The following is a 19,911-nucleotide window of genomic DNA, read 5'->3' on the forward strand; positions in this document are numbered from 1 at the left end:
GGTCACTAGTCTCTGGTAAAGTTTTAAATCTATGGTGGGGAGTGGTGTATGTTGGAGTAAATGATATTTACGTGTAACATTCACTGCATACTGACAAAGGCATTGACATTAATTTTCCAAACTAATTTTCCTAGCTATAGATCTTATCAAATATTGGTCTAAAAGAACTACTTGGAAATAGTGTCTTCAAATTTAGAAATATTAAGAACTAAAGTTGATATAAATGTAAAACAGAAATTTATAAAATGTTCAGATCAAAACAGGTGAAAATCTTCAGGGCCAAGATTTATCAGGCAATAGATTCTTAGACATGACTGCAGAGACACAATCTATAAAATATTTTTTTAAATATTAAAAAACTGGACTTCATCAAAAATTTAAAACTTTTGCTCTGTGAAGAGATCTTGCTAAGAGAATGAAGAGACAAGGCACAAACTGGGAAAAAATATTTTCAAGTCACATATCCAACAAAGATGTAAATCCAGAATACACAGAGAGCCCTCTAAGCAGTAAGGGAAAAAAAGAATCCAATTATAAAATGGGTAAAAGATTTGAATATTTACTGAGGAGGATATAAGAATGGAGGAGAGGCACATGAAACAATGTTCAAAATGATCACCCATTAGGGAAATGTAAATTAAGGCTATGATGAGAAGCCACTACATTCCTACACCAAAAACTACTGATAATATGAAATGCAGACAAGCAGGTAGAGAAACTGGGTTGCATAAGTGGGTTGTGTAATGAGAGTGGAAAATGGCACAGCCACTGCGGGAAACAGTTTGGCAGTGTCTCATAAAGTTAAACATTCACATACCATATGACCCGGCAATCTATTCATGGGTAGTTACACGAGAGAAATGGGTAGTTCACACAAGACTGGTGCATACATGTACTCTTCGTAAAGATCCCAAGTGAAACAACCCAACTGTGCTCCAGTGGAAGAAGGAACAAACTGTGGGGCATCCACACAGTGGAGTATTACTCAGAAATAAAAAGCAATGAAGTCTTGACACACTCATCATCTTGGATGATCTCTAGGGCATTATGCTGAGTGAAGACAAAGCCAGTCTCAAAGGATTACACACTGTATGGTTCTATTTATGTAAGAAACCCAAAGTACAAAATTGCGGTCGTAGAAAATGGATCACTGGCTGCCAGGGTTGAAGGCTGGGTGTGACTATTAAGGGGTAACACAGGGAGTTCCTTTGTGGTGATGCAACTGTTTTCTATTCTGACTGTGGTGCTGTCACACAAATCTGCATATGTAGTAAACTTTCACAGAATTCTAAATCTAAATGAATCAATAGGAACGATAATAAAGAATGCATGTAAAACCTGATGATGTCTGAAAAGGCCAAAGCTAACAACATAAGTCCCCCTAAATCCCTCCCCTCTGACAATTGTCAGTCTGTTCCATGTTCCACGCCTCTGTTTCTCACCTATAAGTGAGATAATACGGTATTTGTCTTTCTCTGACTGGTTTGATGGGTATTAGAATTCCCAATGGAACCTGTTTCTAATGCAGGTTTGCCTGGGTGCCCTACGTTAGACCTATTTAAATAGAATCTTCATGTGGGGTCCAGATGATATATATTGCTGACCCAGCCCATTACAGTTTTAGAACCAATAGACTAAAATAAAGGCAAAGGTATTAGAAAGAAATAATGATGATTGCCACCAATACGCATTGTTCTATTTAACGGCTAATTACTAAAGAAGTCCTAACTACACAAAACCTCATTCGCAGACTATGTAACTGAGTAAAGAGGCTCTGATTTATAGACATAGTGAAAGACACGCAAATAAAATCAACTTTTGAATTATTTAAAAATGCAAGCACTATTATTCATAACATAAATGATATATCAACACAGAAGTAAAAATACTGATGTAAGAAAAATCTTATACCATTAAAACAAAGGCTTAGAGGGAAAACATATTCTCAGTGAGAAACAAGGGTCATGTTTTAAAATGTATATGAAAGGTCCCTTCCTGTGGTTCTATGTCAAATAATTATTGTTAGCAAATCACACACACACACTAGCATGAAGGCTTTTGATTTAAAGATTGCTTTGTTAGGAAAAAATAAACATTTAAAAGATCAATCTAGACATTACTCCATGGACAACACAGTAAGAGTTAAAAACCCAAGAGGTCTACCAAGACTTCCTTCAATTATTCCCTCCTCAGAGGCTGCTACAGGAAAGCGTAGAGCAGCACACTTTAAACCCCAGACCCACGGCTTTCAAATCTACACTGGGTGCCTCTGCGACAAGGGCCTACGATGCCTCTTTCACCTTTCCTCAGAGAGAGAGGAATGACTCACAGTCTCCCACCGTCTCCCATCCATCTTGCCACTAAAAGCAATGTAGGAATGCAGCAGAATAAATCAAGTCTTAGAACACCATTTCTGAAAGGTTGCTAATCCATCTTAAACAGTTGCTACAAGCTCTAAAGGCTAGCTCACTTGCTCTCAGTTCTGTGGAAAAATAAATTCTTTGGGGTGAAAAATTAGCCATTTTCTGATCATGCCCACATAGTTCAGCTGTTTAAGATAGCTTCAAGGGACTCCTTGGTCCTAGGCTTCCTCTTTCCCTACAGGGCTACCTAGCCCGGCCATGCTCCTCAGCCACAGGTGACAATGCCACCTACCGGGCTGGCAAAAAATGAGTGTTGTTGGGCAAAATAAAAGCCCAATGAACATTCGTGTTTGAAGAAGGACAAGTACTTTCAACGTAAGGTTAGCCTGTAGTACCATCTCCTCTACCATGGATGAAACACAAGCCAATATACAGCATCCTGAGCAAACCGGAAGGGGCAATAGAACTAGGGAAAGGGTATTACATTAGGAGACCTAGACTTTTGTTCAATCCAACACATACTGAGTCTCAACTGTCTCATTTAATTAATGTGCTCAATGCACCGTCTATTTATTATATGAGAACAAACTAGCTAGCTCGGTAAAAGTATGTAGCCACTTTAAACTGTCTATATTTACAGAAATGGTTAACATAGGGGTCAGCTATCCGTGCTCTGCAGGCCAAATTCAGCCCATCGCTCATTTGAAAAATGAAGTTTGATTGGAATGCTGGCACACTCACTTGTTTACATATTATCTGTGGGTGCTTTCATGAAGCGACAGCAGCCCCTACGCGAGGCTATAGGGCCCATAAAGTCTAAGATATTTACTACAGGACCCTTTGCAGGAACAGCTTTCTGATCACTGGCATAAGAGGTCACACGTCTGATGACAAAGTAATTACAATTTTAAAATCCTCAGTATTACAAAGGGGTACACTTCCTACCTATAAGATTTGGGGGAAAAAACAATCAAAGTTTGACAACATTCTCTATTGGTGAGAAAGGGAAAACAGGTACTCTCCTGCATTGCTGGTGGGAGGCTATAAGGGAGGAATTTTCCCTATGGAGAAAAACTTGCCTATATCTAACAAAACGTGCTTTTATTCTGGTAGTAATACTACTGCTAGGAAGCTACCCCCAAAACACCGGCTAAAACTATTAAATAAGTTACAGATAAGGTTATTCCTTGCAGCATTACTTTTAATAGGACAACAATAAGGAAACCACAGTGTGAATCAGATCACATGTCAGAATGATACTAATAATTATCTCAGTAGAAAAGTAACCTAAGTAGTATTAAGGTATAAATACATACGTGCAGTTCTCCAGAAACAATCATTTTTGTTTTCTGTAGAAATAATGCCTTTTATCTGGAGAAGAAGTAATCTGGCACTGTCCCATTTCTATTAATTAAATGCTTCATGACTACTATCAATCTCATAGTACACCTAAAATAATTTAGTACAAAGTTTTAAAAATCTATTAGAGAATCTTATCTGTGCCACCAGAACTGAAAAGTCACAATAAAATTTAAAACCAAATAATACTTATTGACAAAGAGCTAAAGATCTCTGTGAGAGAGTGGGCCTTCCCGTTTCCCTAACTATTTACAGGTATTCGTTTCCTCCAAGCACATGATGGCATGCAAGCAAAGAAATTCCTGTTTATTCACAATATACTTCTCATACGGCGACAATAATGTTCAAACGGCTTATAGTAAGTGTGCACAATTCAGACTAGTGATTAGTTTTGATTGGTGAATGGAAGCTCGCTGAGTCCAAGCACTTTAACTTTCTGGTTTAGTGCTATTCCCTGAAGGATCTAGAATATTTTTTGGCATAAAGAAGACACTTAATAAAATATTGTTAATAAAAAATTTTTCTCTCAGAGAAAGGTGCTCATATGTTTTCTCAATTAAAAACAAAAATCCTTTTTATTTCTTAAAAGCACTCTGGGATAGGGAATTTGATAAATTTGGTGTGAAATGGCAGTTTCTTTTTACCATTTGACGCTGATTCTCAGAAAACAATCTGTGCAATAAATTATTTTTCAGTCATTTAAAAATCTGGTTGTCTTTAAGCAATGTACAAAAAATAACCAACCATTAAGTTTCCTAACATCTATACCCCATTAAAGGAGTTTTCTCTTCCTCCTCATTCTAGCAGAGTCATTTACCTTTTCATAATATTTTCTCACACTGTTAGTTTGACAACTCTCCCAAGAGAACATATTTTATATGTATTATCCCCCAATCATCAGCAAATAAGAATGTATTTTATATTCCTGTTTGTGAAAAAGGTCCGATGATTGATTAAATAAAATGAATTCACTTAGTAGAGTAATTGTAGAGTTCAAGGTAATGATATGTGGGACAGAACACTGGGCCAGGAGGGGAAGAAACGAGTTTTCCCACACACTGCCACACAACAAGCATTTAAAACACCTACACTGGCTTTGGGTAGAGCAACAAATACAACAGTTCCCGCACTCAAAAAATTAGGACTTATTATTATACAATTTTACTCAACTACATATAAAAAGTCCCACATGGACACTGTTCTCCCTTTATGTTTAATTTGATCAATCAATGAGCACTGGTGAAGCACCCATAATAACATCAATAACATAATTTACTAAAAGCTACAATGGGCAGCAAGCTATGTATGCCTTACAGTTGTTTCTTAAACAACCTGTGAGCTGCTGCTATGTGTATTTCATAGGATAAGGAACGAATTCCCGAGAGGATAATTAACGTGTCCTCAGTCACAGGGAGTAATCTTCAGACCTAGGTTTTAAACCCAGGGTAGTTTATTTCCAAGTTCATTTCCTTTCTCCACAGTGAATTTCCAGCACTGATGAAACAACAAACCAAGATCTTAAAATTCAATCAGAGTAACAGATTGATACAATTTGCTATTATTTTCTCTGAAACAACAGATAAAACACGGAGTCACCACACACACAAAAAGAAAGGCATTAGACATGTTTGCTAAAGACTAATTCATCAGGATCACGCTCTCATGATCTATTAACCTACTGTGAGTCTTTTCAAACAAAGAAAATCACCCACATTCTAAAAAGTAAATTATGTGTCCGCTGCCTGGTGTAGGTAACCTAAAATATTATTCCCAGCCCTCCCAACTATCTTTTTTTTTTTCCAGTTCCACAGAAGGGGAGCTAATTCAGTGTACAAATACTGTAAAATCCCTTGCGATGCTTCCTGTCAAGAAACTCCAGAAGGAAATGACAAGACATTTACAGTAGTCTCACTTCTGCAAGCTTCCCTGAGGAAATAGGTGGACCTAGAAACAAAGGCATACATAACATGCCAAGTGCCTGCCGTCAATACGGCACAAAGTCTTAGCAAAGACTTTCTTCAAAAATAGCTCTTAGAATATCAAAGCCATTAAAACAACTTTTTTAGCACAAGAATTCTGGAATAATAGGTGTGGCCCTGTTATGAATGCCAAGAAAAAGGAGCTAAAATAATAACGGACACATTCACTTTCTGACCCTAAGATGAAAACCAATCGGATATATTTATTGCAGCGGTCTCTCAAAAAGATCATTATGTTCTCCTCTTGCCCCACATTGTACTTTTGTCATAAACAGCACTCATGCTATTTTCACTGTAATGTCTTGATCTCCTTCCTTCCACCACTTTTCTTAAGGAAAACTAAAAGGGTAAACAAATAAAAACTAGAAAAGATAAAGAATGTTATTTATATTTTATCTCAAAAGCAAAACTATTCCTTTATTTTAACCATTGCTCTTTGATGAACTATTGCTTATTTTCATGAACTGGATAGGATACAAGTTCATTTCAAGAAATGACAACTCATTGTGACCAACAACCTAATCTTTTCCAACTCACTGTGAAAATTCAAAATCATCTTTGTGTGATTCCTTCCATAAGAGCAATTTTCAAAAACCCCAGATGTAACCAGGCTTCAGTTTAATACTGCATCCATTTATTTTTGTTGTATAAACACGTTTTTCACTGTTTTCTAGAGACTCTCTTTTTGAAAAAAAAAAAAAAAAAAAAGAACTTAGGTACATTTATACAAAAAGTAAAAACATTTAGCAATCAAGTTACCCAAACAATCACTGATTAGAATCGTCAGTGGATTTTCCACACAAATTAAGAGTTCTCTGACATAGTTGACAAGAGGCTAATGTTTAAAAAAGGAGGAGGGGTTGGAGACAGTACTGGCCACCGCATTGTGGGAAGGTTGAGACAACTGGGTGTAGAAAGAAGGAGTTTCTAGTTGTACATCTCCATGTATATGGTTTATGAAGTAACCACTACATTTGTCTTTGTATGAAGAGGTATGTTTCCTTTGACAATGTTAAAAGAGTGACAGAAAGGCCTCCAAACCCTCCATTTAAAGTCACAGCTATGTAACTCCAAGATTCTGTAAAAAACACACTCATCCACATACATTTAATTCTAAAGATTAATGCATAATCATTCCAAACATGAAAATGGAATATAGTTATACTCTTGAATGTATAATGAGTTTGTGTTAAATAATTCTATTACTCACCTTCATTTTTTCCTTATTCCATCTGGTTCAGTAATTTGCTTTCTGAAGAATATATGCTTAGTGAGAATAAACACAACACTCCAGAAGTACATTTGCCTCTTTCTTATTAATGACATCACTAAATCTGCCTATTTATAGTCTCAACTACCTGACCCCATGACCTACATGGATAAATGAATTTGTTTAGTTTTTAATCCTCATTGTGTGCTTAGCAACAATTAACCAGAGACAAAGAATAACCTGATACATCTTTTTGACCAATAAAATAAAACATAGTGAAACTGCATTTTCAGCTGTTATAATTTATGTGTAACTTCAATGTCACAAGGTTTGTTTGTGAGTGAAATTTGAAACACATCTCATGTATTTATTTCTCTAAAAAAACTAAATTTGAATTATGCAAGTCAGATTTCTGCAAGGCATTCAGAAGGACTGAATTTACGAAAATGCCCTTCTTTTAAAAAAAAAAAAAGTTAACAACTCTTATTTTATTAAACTAATTATTTTCCAAGTTTTAGATATATTTTATAATGGCAAGCTGATTTGTAATTTGAAAACTTAGAATCTTTCCTAGGTGCAAACAATTATTAATTCTCTACTCTCTAAGGTTTTTATAATTTTATTACTTCTAAAAAGACTTCTTTAAATATTAAATAGCAATGTTATAGAGAAATACTTGCATGCAGTATTGGTGGGAAGGTAAACTGATACATCAACTATGGAAAATAAAATGGAGGTTCCTCAAAAAATTAAAAATAGAACTACCACATGACCCAGCAGTCCCAATTCCAGGCATACATCCACAGGAAATGAAAAGAGGACATCAAAGAGATATCTACAGGTTCACTGCAGCATTACTCACAGTTTCCAAGATATGCAAACAACCTAAGTGTCCAACAGTGAATGAGTGAATGAAGGAATGAATGAATGACAAAGATGTGTTATATCTGAATAGTATTCCTATTAGTATTGTATTAGTATTCATATTAATATTAGTATAAGACTATGGAATATATATGGGTCATATATACACACAATGGAACATTATTTGGCCTTGAGAAAGAAGGAAATCCTGAAATGTGCTCACCATTAAATAATGGTAATTATGTGATGTGATACAGGTATTAGCTAAAACTATGGTAGTAGTTATTTTTTAATATATGTGTACCAAATCAACATGTTTTATACCTGAAACTTTAAAAATGTTATATGTCAATTATATCTAAATGAAGGTAAAGAAAAGTACTTTCCACCACAAGACAATTCAGCTCACATTTTTTTCTTCACTTTATCACTTCATTTAAGTCCCCAAACCTCTCATGTATTTTGACTAAAGGGAGCATTTTGATTATCCACAGACACTGTATCCCCAAATTTTAGCAAACATTGAAAGACTCATTTTCACATGTCATCTAAGACTACATAATGCCAGGCATCTACGTACCAGATCAGATTAGTGTGGTCTACGTTACAGCACACGCATTTTTACAAAAGACATACAGTACTACAAGCAAAATGATGGGTCATATGTAATCAAGTACCAGCCAAGCCAGAATTTCCACTAGCGACCTTCTATTCGTGATTCATGCTGAGAGTTAATACGACAGCATGACACTCGGGGTCTTCTCTAGAGTAATGTGTTAAGAGCTATTTTTGTTGTTATTGTTTTATTTCTTAAATTCAGGTAAATCTGGCTAAACGCTATTTTTACTCACAACCTAGAGGGGTGTTAACATAGAGAGGGCCTGTGCCAGAATGGCATAGAGGAAAGAGCACCAACCTAGGGATAAAAATGCTTAATTCTAATTTGAATTTCTTTGTCAAGTAACTTAATACCTCTGAGTCTCTGTTTACTTATTTCTGATATTGAATGAAGAATATATCCAAAATCTGCTTTACAGGGTTCTTATATTAAACAAGATAATGATTAGGACTTAGTAAAGGTGAAAGCTCTCAATAAATGTAATGATCAGATTATTTATTAAAATGTTCATGATTATCTGAAAGAAACTTCTCCACATCTTAAAGCTTGAAAGCATATCAAACAAGAATAAACAGCAGTAATTAATTTTACATATATATAGAGTTTAATAGATTAAGTGTTATTTAAATTTTTTTCTCTAACAAGCATAAATTACATAATTCACAGATTTAATGTGTCAAGGAAAATAAATTATGTAATTTTCACCAAAACCCTGATTTACAAAATAGTATGTTCTTCAGCTTTTTCTATAACAATTCTGACCGAAAGAGTCCTCAAACATATTAAAATGTTTAAGAGTAATAATAGTTCATAAGAAAATATTAGACTACTTTAAAAAGACAATTAGAAAATATTAAATTTATTTTAAGTTTGCAAAATCGTATGTACTTACAATTGTTTCAGAGAATCTCCCTACAATAGTACCATTCCATTGGCTATTTTCTCTTACAGACACTAAACCAACGGTCCTGTCCTGTTACTAAACTCTACTGCTCATCATGTGTAAGTGCCAGGCACTTCTTACCTCTAGCAAACAGGAAAAATAAGGAGTTCACCGGTCTTACAAAATCATTCTGGGAATGATCATGTAATACTTTCACTGGTCCTTTTTCTGAAGAGAATATGTTTTTAAAATGTAGGTCCTTATCAAGAAACTAAAATATTAGAGAATTCAATGGTTTTATTTCCTTTATAAAATTATCAATGCTTGCAGATTCTCAACATAAATTATTTTTAAAAATTTAAGCAACATATCACTACATAATTTAATCATTAGATGTTAGTGTTAAGAAAAAAATATCTTTATAATATTAAAAAATATTTAAAATATTTGAGGATGATAGTTTGAAGAAAGCTAGAAATAAAATTCAGAAGGAAAGATCAGGCATTTGATTTTGTAAAAAGCAAAAGGAAGCAAGTAAATTCCCTGCAGATGCTCTAATACTTCTCTTCACAAGGTGTCTCTAGTTTCCATCTGTACTTCCTTCCCTCATACTCCTTACCTTTAACTGCTCACAAGTCCACTCCCATCTGGATGCCAACCCCTAACCCTACTAAGACTGTCTCGTATTTTTATGATCATCAGTTCCCCTCACGTTCCTTGGATATTGAAAAACAGACCTCTTTGTTATCTCGCATCATTTTTTTTTTTAAGATTTTATTTATTTATTTTTAGAGAGTGGGGAAGGAGGGGAGAGAGAGAGGTACAGGAACATCAATGTGTGAGAGATACATTGATTAGTTGCCTCTCTCACACCCCCAACAGGGGGTCTGGCCAGGAATCGAACCAGTGACCTTTCTGTTGGCAGGCTGGCACTCAATCCACTGAGCCACACAAGCCTGGGCTCTCACTTCATTTCTTAGCAGTACTCTAGACATTTCATATTGCCAATTTTGAACTCTTTCCTTGGAAACAGACTCCTACATGCAACACATTCCAGTTTGCCAAAGTCCCTATTTGCCTCTGTTCTCCCTGCTTTAGTACTTAAAATCTAAATCCGGGCACACCGCCTTTTTACACTCAAAGGTGTCCCAGGTTGCATAATCAATTATTGGGTTGGCCAGAAAGGTCATTTGTTTTTTTCCATAAGATGGCTCAGGCAGCGCTTAGTTGTCTTTAACTTCATTTGAAATAATTTCATTAGATTGTGCTGTAACAGCTGTCATAACAGAGTGCATTTAAAAAAAAAATCAAAACTGATGAACTTTTGTGTAGCCATTCTATTTTTAAAGCAAATTGTGCCCTGGCTGGTGTGGCTCAGTGGACTGAGTACTGGCCTGGGAACCAAAAGGTCACTGGTTCGATTCCCCGTCAGGGCACATGCCTGGGTTGTGGGCCAAGTCCTCAGTTGGGGATGCAGGAGAGGCAACCAATCAATGTACTCTCACATATTAATGTTTCTCTGTCTCTCTTTCTCCCTCCTTTCCTCTCTAAAAATAAATAAATAAAATCTTTTTTAAAAATACAGCAAATTTGACAAGCAATGAAAAGGGGATACTTTATAATAATGTGGAACGGAAGAGATCGTGGGGCAAGCAAAATGAAGCAGCACCAAGTACACCAAAGGCCTGTCTTCATCCAAAGGTGATGTGTATATGGTGGGATTGGAGGGGAATCCTCTATTATGAGCTCCTTCCCAAAAACCAAATGATTGATTCCAACAAGTACTGCTCCCAATTAGACCAACTGAAAGCAGCATTCAACGAAAGTGTACAGAATCAGTCGACAGAAAACCCATAATCTTCCATCAGGATAACACAAGACCACATGTTTCTTTGATCACCAGGCAAAAACTCTTACACCTTGGCTGGGAAGTTCTGATTCATCCGCCATAATCACCAGACATTGCACCTTAAGATTTCCATTTATTTCAGTCTTTACAAATTTCTCTTCATAGAAAAAATTTCAATTCCCTGGAAGACTGCAAAGGGCACCTGGAACAGTTCTTTGCTCAAAAAGATAAAACATTTTAGGAAGATGGAATTATGAAGTTGCCTGAAAGGTGGCAGAAGGTAGTGGAACTAAACGGTGAGTATGTTCAATAAAGTTATTGGTAAAAGTGAAAAATGTGTCTTTTATTTTTACTTAAAACCAGACGAACTTTTTGGCCAACTCAATTCATGGTCACCCAACTTGGGGTATTAGTGCCCATTTTCTTACCTCTTCTCTTGGCTATGAAGTATCTCAAACTTGACAATGCCAAAAGTGAGGTCTCTGCCTCTCCTCCCCTAGTCTTCCCCATCTCAAAAAACAGCCCTCCAAAGCCAAAAATCTTAAAATTAGCGTTGATATCTCTTTCCCTTACTACCCACATTCAGTCCAAAATAGATGCTGAATCCATAAACTTCATCTCCACTACACCCATCCCAGATCAACCCACCATCCCCTCTTACATATAGCACAGTACAAGCTCCCTGCCTCTGCTCCCTTGTGGCAACCCAATCTCTTCCAAAAACTTCCACGGTGATTATTTTCTTACATAAACTCTACCAACTCATTCTCCTTTGCAAATTCTCCAAAAGCTTCCTATGGCTCTAGGAGTGAATTTCAAAAGCCTCATCCTGGTGAGTAAAACCGGAACAACTTAGCCCTGTGTCTCACTCCCCTTTCATTAGCCCAAATGTGCTATAACAACACTGATTTCTTGCAGGCCTATTATCTGTAGGCCCTCCCAGTCTTAGGGCCTTTGTCTTCACTCATCCCCACACCTGCAATTCTTAGATCTCAGTTTAAATGTTACCTTCTCATAAAGACTTTCAGGGGTCCTGTCTTAAGTATCAAATGAGTGGTCTTCACATCACCCCATTCTAATTCCCTTCAAAGCATTTAGCACTGTTATTTTTCTATTATTTATTTTGTTTTTCTGGCTCCCAAAACCCTGCCCTTTCTCAGAATCTAAATTCTCAGAAGAGATACCTCATCAATCTTTTCGTGGCAGGATCCTCCCAGCCTCCCACAGGCACTCAGGCCCAGGCAGAGCTGTCTGTCCCAGCAGGAGGGTCCATGGTGAGGCCCTCTACCAGCGAAGTCCTTCAGACCTTACCGCAGAGACCACAAAGGCTAGGGTTCACTCACCAGCCATCCCTAATTCAGTGTAGCAGGACCGAAGAGTTAGACAGAGCTCCACTAGTGTAGATATGAAATTGAAGGGAGTGGAGGAGACTGCAAGAAGGAAACAGGGGTTAGGCCTCCATCTGTGGGAACGTTCTCATGTTGCACATAGACCTGAGAACAAAGTCTGCTTCATGAACTTGTTATATTTTAAAAGACAAAATATGATATGACTACGTCTGCAGTGTAGATAAATAATTACAGCATCACTCCCCTATCCTACAGTCCAAGCAAAGCATTACTTTTGCTAAATGTGAGGCAGTCTAGAGAGACAGGCTCACTACCTGGACTGATTCTCAGCTTACCCATTGAGTGGCTGTGTGATCTAGGGCAAGGTCCTTACCCTCATTCCATCTCAGATCCTCCTCTCTAAAATGAGGTAGTGATAACAGACACTCAAGGGCTTACCATGAAAATTTAATAAGTTAATATAGAAAAAGTCCTCAGCACAGTGCCTGCTGCCAAGAAAGAGCTAAATTGGTTTGATGTCCTAATGTCCTAAAACAGAACATAAGCAGGTCTTTGTAGTAAATGATTTTGAAAGTGAAATTAATTCTATGTAATCTCCCTTTAAAAAAAAAAAAGATAAATCAGTTTAAAAATGTAAAGTTCTTAGTCAATTTAAATTTAAAAATACACACATTATATTTTTAAGGCTTCTGAGCAAGTCACATGGAAAAGTTTTGAGATTTTTCATGAGGTCTTTTTCTAGCGTGGCTTCCTCTTAGAAAAATAATGAATACTTAAGCTTTAATTGAAGAGCTAAATATTACTTGGCTCCCATGATATAAAGACAGACATTATCACCACAAAGCATGGACAGGAACCACAACACTCCTTTATCTTTAGCAACTGCTCCACGCTTGTGCATTTTCAGCTTTGTGCCTTATTTAGAAACCAAACGATGTTTGCCCTGGGTGGTGCCGCCAGTGTCTCGGCCGGGCAAGGTGGAAATCCAAAAGGCGAAGTGAGCAACAGACACAGTGAAGATGCTGTGTTTTCATGAAGACGTGTTTCCGCCCTGTGAGGTCTCTGGGCAAGGAGTAAATGTAATTCTCAGTCAATAATTTGCTCTTCCACTTAGTCAAACTCTAGAACACACACCCTTTAAGAATACCTTGCTTGTGGTGTGCTTATTTTCCCTTGGGCGTTTCCTTCGTCTTGGGGATTTTAAATACACACACACCCCTCCAGAAATTCACCCGCAGTGAGTAGTGTTTCCCTCTGTAAGATTCTGAATTTCACAATGTTGCATTTTAATTAGTGAAGTGATTTTCACCACTTTAAAATCAAAAGCACAAAAATAAGATTCAACACCATATACTTAGAGCAAAATGAATACCATGTAGAGAAAATATTTATATTCTTTGCATTGATTTATGAGACAATTTTTATCAAAAAGACTTTTACTTTTTAGGTGCCTAAAAAGTAGGGCAAAAATAACATAATAATGGTCAATGTCAAAAAAAAAAAGTACATGAATACCTATGGACAGAGAATGAATTTTGTAAAATGTCACTAAAAATAAAACTGCTACCAACAACTTGTAGAAATGTTAGCCTAACATTTAATTTTTAGTTAAAATAATGCTTTGGCATCATCATGGTCCTATTCAGACCAGACTCTTTTTAAAGTGCTGCGCAGGCACCGTTTCATTCTTTCTCACAACTCCCACAGACATTCTGCTTATTTGCAAGATACATCAGGATAACAATTATTTGGAGGGTCAGTCGACATAGTATACGTGGGGGCCAGGATTTGAACCTGGCAGGCTGATTCAAGACCTGTACTCTTATCCACGAAATTTAAAGTCAAATTTAATTCCAAATACACTCCAAATTAAATCTTCCAACCTGATTTTGTTTCAAAGGCTTTACGGGTGAAAGAGCTTTTCTATATGTACTCCGTACTCAATACTTCCATACAGAGTAAATATAGAAGGGGAAAAAGGGAACTACACGCACAGAGAAAACAAAAAAAGAAAAACAGACCTACTTTCAACAGACATCAAGGTATTCAAATATCACTTCTGCTTTTTAGAGAAAATGTAAAAATATTTTCCAAAATAATTTTTTAAATATTTACTTATTTATTTATTTTAGAGAGAAGGGAAGGGAGGGAGAAAGAGAAAGAGAAACATTGACTGGTTGCCTCTGGCACCCTGACAGGGAACCTGGCCCCCAGCACAGGCATGTGCCCCGACCAGGAATCGAACCAGTGACCTGGGCAGACACAAACAACTGAGTCATGACAGCTAGGGCCTTTCCTAAATAATGAATGACATTTAAAATTAAACAAAGCCATGCATTATTTTTGGGTTTTTTTAAGATTTTACTTATTTATTTTAGAGAGAGGAAGGGAGGGAGAAAGTGAGGGAGAGAAACATCAATGTGCAAGAGATACATCAATTGGTTGCCTCTCACATGCCCCCAACTAGAGACCAAGGCATGTGCCCTGACTGGGAATCGGGCCAGCGACCTTTCGGTTCCCAGGCTAGCACTCAATGCACTGAGCCACACCAGCCAGGGTGCATTGTGTTTTTAGTGGGTTTTGTTGCTGTTGTTGTTAGACTCAGAGAAGAATATCCAGTACAAAAAAAGGAATATTTTATCCTTCTAATTTAGGACATTTTTAGTATTAAAAGTATTTAGACAATACTTTTGAGATTTCCACAGATGACAAAAATGTGAATAACCTCGGTGGCTAGTGTGATTATAACAGTATTATAAAAGCTTAAGTATTATGAAAGCTTAAGAAAATGTGATCTTTATTATACTATTACTACTTAGTTTTAATTTTGTGAGTTTTGTTTCCTCCATTAATAAAATTACTAATGTTTTAATATTACATAATTTTTTAAAGTAGAGCTACTCATCCCTAAATAAACTCTTTATATTGGTTAATGTATCTTAAAAAAAATACTCAACTGACCAAAAAATGTCTAAAATACAATAGAAAAGTATTATTATACCACTATGTAAACTGAACAATAAAAATCAAACCAGAGTATTTCCATTACTTTGCAAGCTATGATGTCAAAGTATTTACCTACAAAAACAAACAAAAAGCAGATTAATGGGTTGCCAGAGGCTTGGCCAGGGTGAGAGGTGTGGAATGACTATTTAGTGGGTGTGGGTTTCCTTTTGGGGTGTTTTGGGATGATGAAAATGTTCTAGAACTGAATAGTTGTGATGATTGCAAAACACTGTACATGTATTAAATGCTACTGTATTATACACATTAAAATGGTTAAAATGGTAAATTTTGTTATGTGTATTTTACTACAATTTAAACAAAACAGGATATTTTAAGATTGCTGTTAATAGATTTCTGATGAAAAATTTATACTTCATAATAACAATTAGGATATAAAAGTAAGATGTCTACTAATATATCAATTATTAAATAACGTTTAACAAAAGTTTAAAGTATTAGCATGGTTAAAATATATTCTCAAAGACTTTAAGGTCCTCAAAGAAGGGAGGGCTGTTATCACAGGTACAACATGCAGAAATCACTCGATTAACACTTACTATGCTTATAGCCCTAGATTGTCTTATTGTTCATTTTTTTGTGCCTGCATTTTGTATCTATAACTAAATTTTAAGTTCTTTCCTTTAAAGGATAATTCATAAATATTTCTTTAGCCTCCAAAGTTCCTCCCACACTTCTAATGTGTATAGAAGGTGTTCAGCCCTGTCTGGTGTGGCTCAGTGGATTGAGCCTGCGAAGAGAAAGCTTGCCAATTTGACTCCCAGCCAGGGAACACGCCTGGGTTGGGGGCCAGGTTCCCAGTTGGGGGCGTACAGGAGGTAATCACACATTGATGCTTCTCTTCCTCTCTTTCTCTTTCCCTTCCCCTCCATCTAAAAAGTAAATAAATAAAATCTAAAACAAAAAGTGTTCAATCCACATACAAAATTATTTTGCACAGCAGATTCCATTAATTCCTCAGTAATGTGAGCATATCCAAGTCCAAAGCCAGGGCTGTCTCAAAAGGCCAGTTCTAATGTTAATTCCTCTAAAAAGACAACATCCATAATCTCTTCCTTTTCCTCCCACTGGAACATTCTAGTCCCTTGTCTTAAATTCACTAAACACTTAGGGGCCACTCACGGGTAGACTGCAAAAGCTCTATACAATACTTTTATGCATTTATCTATTTCCATCCCAACAGGGTAGACTTCTTTATGCCAAGAAATTGGTCATTTTCATTTTTCAATTCCCTTGGTACTAAAAGAGTCAATAAATGATTTTTTTTAAAGGATGACTATAAAGAATAGACATAAAAGGGTATTCGGACACTCACAAAAATACATTTAGAAAACCCTACGAATAAATTGAAGTAGTCAAAGATATAAAGAGTGGAGTTTTTTGTTTGTTGTGTTTTATTTTTAAGCAAAATAAAACAACAAAGCTCTTCATGATGAAACAGAAAGAGGGCCACAACTCAAGCAGGGGTTAATATGGAAAGTTATGCCAAACGTTTTCGCATGAGCTAGAAGCTCCAAAAGTGAGAGATAATGTAACTGCTGGTAGATGATATGGCAGCAAAAATAAACTTTATACAGAATCCCAGGCATTATTTAACTATGCTTTCTATTTGCTGGGGGATTTAAATGGTGTTTGAGCCCAAGAAAGGAAAAATAACATCTAAAGCTTATTCTCCAGGAAGAAAATAGGAATCTCACACATGGGCATAGCTGAGGTCTTCTTCGATTTAAAGAAAAAAAGAAAAGAAAAAAGAGGAAATCCGATGCCTTCCTAACTAAAAAAAGAGGGGGGTGGGGATTTTAATATCAGACAGGTATAAAATAGACAGCTAAAGGTGATAAAGAGACTGAAATAAAGCTCTGACATTGAAAAAAGACCACAATTTAGATGAATAGAGTGCCTTAAGTTCAATATATAACTTTTCTGAGTATGCAAATAGTTCTGGTTACAAAGCTGACCCTGTGCATGACTAAGGGGATCAGGAGTATTTAAACACATAGAACGCTTCCTACATTACATCTGGAGTACCTTTGACTGCCATATTCAACAAGGTATTTTCCACATTCAGAGGACAAGGCACCATGCTAGATAGTAGAGGAAATCTACTAAAATATTCTGTCTTCCTATAAACACACACAAAATAACATGGGCACAAAGCATCCCCAAATTCATGCCAAATAAAACAGAGTAAATACCCGGGCAGAAGTATAAAGAAAAATATCCTGGAGGAGGTGAAGGTCAACATGATCTAATGGGACGTGGATATTAGATGTCGAGATGGGCTAAGGGAAGTATTCTGGGAACCTAGATGTACAATATGTATGAGCAGAGGCAGGCACATACAGAGCTGGGAGAATAGCAAGCAGTTTAGTTTAATGAGTCGTTTAGGAGGAATGGCTCAAGCAATAGCCACTGATAAAACAAACCAACAAAAGTCTCAAATTCCATCAGAGAGAGCCTGAATGAACAGTATTTTGCAGCTCCATCCCCCTCAGGTTCACAGACCATAAGCACTGCCCAGAGAAGCTTAAGTGTCACTTGCCCAGGTTCTTTCTCACCAACCCCCTACTCATACCCCTTTCTACTGCACTTGTGGAACTGCTCTCCAGTTCCCAAGAAGCTTATGTACAGGGTGGGGGGAAAGCAGGTTGACAGTTGTTCATATGGGAAGTATTACAATAATAAAAGAATAAACTCTGTATTTCATTTATTCACAACTGTAAACCTACTTTGCCCAACCCTATAATTGTGTTTTCCTTAGTTATGCCATCTCCATCATAAACTTCTCCAGTGGAGTCTGTTCATTCTCTCTTTGCCTCTGCCCATCAAGAAAGGGAGCAATGTCAGCATTTTCCTGAACCCTTTCTGCAATGCCCACACTACCTTATTACCCGAGTTCATTAACAACCACGCCCTTTCCTCCATAGGTCTCACCATCTAGGTGAACCCCAATTCACTATCTACAAACATAGAGGAATTTGACATCTGGCTATTAGTAAACTCACTCTTTCTTATTGCTACAAATTTCGACATCAGTATTGGTGGTTCATCCTACTTAGTTCATGGTCTCCTAACTGTCCTCCATCACCACAGTACCTTGTCATTGCCTGAAATATCACCACATCAGAAAGATAAAAGTTTAATACCCCATGCTCTGAAAATATCCCCTCTCTGTGCATCTGACTCCTCAAATAATTATCCTAGCCTCATTTACTTGCCATCCACCATAGAGTACTTGGTGAACCACCTGAGCTACACTTTCACCTATAATCTCAATTACTTTTTATCCTCAGTCTTCTAGCTTCTATGCCTCATAAAACTACCAACTTGGAATTACTATAACAACACCTTTTCTACTCCCATATGAGGCTTCTGAAGAAAATACGCCCTTCAAAATTATTCCATTATTGATTTCGGACTATCTTCTCTTATGATTTAGTTTTCTAAATTTCTGTAAGCAAACATGAAATAAATGATCAGAATTTGAAAATATGGCCTTTATATTGAATAAAAATATCAGCCACTGTAACAGACTCTTGTCAGTTTACTTCCCACCACCCATTTCATACTTCCTGTATAGTTTAGCAGTCCTGGTGACTAAATGGGATCAATTCCCATAAGCTAGCTACAGGAGTGGGCCCTAAATGGCCCAAAACAAGAAGCAAAATCTCACCACCTTACTACTGTGATTGGCAATAAGTCAAGTTCAAACCGGTCAGAGGCTGGCATTGCTTTGGCCACAGGAATTGCTGTAAAGACTGGCTTAAAGCTGGTCCACAGTGAAGTCCAAGAGTCTCTTTGACAATCAAAGGAGAGAGATTTTCTTTTCCACGAAAGTCTGGTTTGCAGATGTGACATTTAGAATTTCTGCACTCATTGTGCTGGCATGCATCAAAAAGCCTATGTTCAAACCCAACTCTCCACTTTCTTTTTCTTTCAAATCTAGAAAAAGGCGATATTAATAGCTTCCAAGGAGGTTACCTAGGCCCACTTTTTCCTCCAGTAGCATCCAACAGCTGGAGGACTGAAATGGGAGATGCTATACTTTAGGCTGATTTTGTTTTATGGTTGGAGGCATGTGGGCAAAAGTTTATCTATGAATATGAGAAAGCTTAAAATTGAGCCAGCTATTAAAAGAGTTAAATGATTGACCTTGAGGTTAGACAGAACAGAGAGGTAAGTCCATGAGAAGCCAGATAACTAGAAAAATTTTAAAATATTCAAGAGATATAAAGAGCAAAACAGGTTTAGTAAGAAAGGGAGGAAGGTAAGATTTGTGCAGTGAATGGCATTTCTGCATTGTCATTTGAGGTATGCTAATTTCAGTAACAAGGGAGACAGTTTGCCGGAGTACAATAGATGGATTTTTGGTATGTTTCTTTTAAAATAAGTAACAGAAACATTAAGATAGA

General features: G+C 36.7%; 1 protein-coding gene across 13 annotated transcripts in view; it reads right to left on the minus strand.

Moving 5' to 3' along the window:
* The window catches only part of COBLL1 (cordon-bleu WH2 repeat protein like 1), a 156,235-nt gene that overhangs the window by 84,032 nt on the left and 52,292 nt on the right, over positions 1 to 19,911 (minus strand). The window contains exon 1 of one of the 13 annotated variants that reach the window (XM_053918742.2): positions 6,912 to 6,931. The exons of the other annotated variants lie outside the window; for them this stretch is intronic. The gene's annotated coding sequence lies outside the window, so the exon portion shown is untranslated. Of the gene's footprint in view, positions 1 to 6,911; positions 6,932 to 19,911 lie in introns of those variants that run through there. 13 annotated transcript variants of the gene reach the window in all.

The sequence above is a fragment of the Desmodus rotundus genome, chromosome 2 (assembly GCF_022682495.2).
Source record: "Desmodus rotundus isolate HL8 chromosome 2, HLdesRot8A.1, whole genome shotgun sequence".
NCBI lineage: Eukaryota > Metazoa > Chordata > Mammalia > Chiroptera > Phyllostomidae > Desmodus > Desmodus rotundus.